The sequence below is a fragment of the Suricata suricatta genome, chromosome 3 (assembly GCF_006229205.1).
Source record: "Suricata suricatta isolate VVHF042 chromosome 3, meerkat_22Aug2017_6uvM2_HiC, whole genome shotgun sequence".
NCBI classification, from domain to species: domain Eukaryota; kingdom Metazoa; phylum Chordata; class Mammalia; order Carnivora; family Herpestidae; genus Suricata; species Suricata suricatta.
In genome coordinates, this window is record NC_043702.1 from 81237759 (window position 1) to 81239940 (window position 2182).

The window sequence follows — 2182 nt, forward strand, 5'->3', positions numbered from 1 at the left end:
TCTTGAACTTCACCTCTTGAGAAATTTGTTGTATCTTTAAAAATGAACCAAAAAAAAAGTCTTAAAAAGACTCCTGCTCTCTTTACCAAGATTATTAAATATATACTGTTGAATGAATTCAGGAGATGAGGAAAGGTACACATTTCATCAAAAATGTAATTTCTGGTGTCCGGAGAACTAAACTGACCCACTGTTTTCAAGGTAAAAGAAGGTAATGATAATATTGTGCAGGTAACCAACAATCCTATCCCTGGGAGGCAATAGTAATTCTTACTTCATGAGTTACTATATGAATTCAATGAGTTAGTATATGTAAAACATTTATATTAGTACCTAGGATGTATTAAGTTCTTATGTTTTTTACCCTCAAACAGAAATTGTTCTGGCAAAGATGAATAACAAAGACTGGAATTACCCTTCCATCTGAAACAGACTACAATGACAAAGTCACACAAACTAAATGAAGCCACAGTTTCAAGACACTGGCTATCAGATGATAAAGAACGGGAAACCCTGAGAGATGCAAACCACAAAAGGAGTCCAAAGTTTGCCTCAGTTTACTGCCTTAGTAATTTCCTGGCCACAGCAGAGGGAGGGGAAACTGAGGCAGGGCCCAGAAGAATTGCTCAGCTGAAAAGAGATAACTGAGAGTCCAGGGCAACCAAGGCAGTTAGAGTTCACAAAGTACCAGAAGAAAAAAGTGGAATAAAAGGAGTGCCCTGAGCATGTGCAGTGGGTCCTCCTTTAGGATGAGCAGTATGTGCATGTGAGGAAACCACCAAAAGCTAGAGAATTACCAGCTTAAAGGTCTTGTCCAAGACCAAGAACAGTGCTGATCTCCACAGAATGGCCTGGAAACACTCTTACTTCACAGAGCATTAGAGAGAATACTCAAGAAGGTCTTGCTTCAGTACTGTGGAATAATTATCCCCTTCTGAACACTCTCCAGGATCTGAATAACAAATCATAAAAGTAATAATTGAAAAAATCAGGTTTTTCCCAAGGTTTATTGTAGTAATATTGGGTCAGCTCACAGAATCAAATAAAAAAAATCCCAGAACTAAGTACAAGAAGATTCGTAGGAATGAAAAATAGCCAACATCCAATAAGGCAAAATTCACAACACTGGGCATTCAATCAACAGGCAATAAAGTGGCAAGAAAATATATTCCATAATGATGAACATAATCAGTCCATGTAAACTGACACATGTGAACACAGATATTAAATCATTAATACAACCAATATTACAATAGCTATCATAAAACAAGCAGTCATTATACTATTTCACATGTCTAAAGAATTATGTTTGAGACATGGAAAATATGAATACAATCTTGGGAGTAAAAGATATAATGTTTGAGATAAAAAAATACACAGGGTGGAATTAACTACAAGATTGGAGATTACAAGAGAAATAACAGTGAATTTGAAGATTTAGCAATTAAAACTACCCAAAATAAAACGAAGGGAGAAAAAGGACTTAAAGAAATGAAGAGATTATTAGTGAGCAGTGGAGCACTTTCATGTGGCCTAATATAGAGGTAATCATTGTCCCATAAGAAGGAGAAAGACAGAAGAGAGAGAAAATATATTTAAAGAGATAATGGCCCCAAGTTTTCCAAACTTAATGAAAACCATAAGTCCACAAATCAAGGAAGTTCAAAGAATTCCAAACATAAGAAACATGAAAAACAATACTAAGACATATCACAATAAAATTCTTCAAAATGAAGAACAACTCTTAAAAATATTCAGGACGAAAAAAACAGGAACAAAGATAAAAATGACATTCGGTTGTTTTTCTGAACAAAGCAAGTGAGAAGATAATGGAATCACATTTTGCAGTACTGAAAATTAAAGCTTACCTATTTAGAATTTAAAAGTGGCAGATGCCTGGGTGACTCAGTCAGTTGAGCGTCTGACTCTGGATTTTAGCTCAGGTCATGATTTCAAGGTTCCTGTGAGTGAGCCCTACATGGGGCTCTGTGCTGACAGTGTAGAACCTGCTTAGTAGTCTCTCTCTCCCTCTCTCTCTCCCTCTCCTCTGAGTGTGCACTCTCTCTCTTTCTCTCTCTCAAAAAATAAACAAACATTAAAAAAATAGAATTTCAAAAGTGGCGTATGTATTTTCCAAAAGTGAAGGCAAATAAAAACATTTTCGGACTTGTAAAGCCCGAGG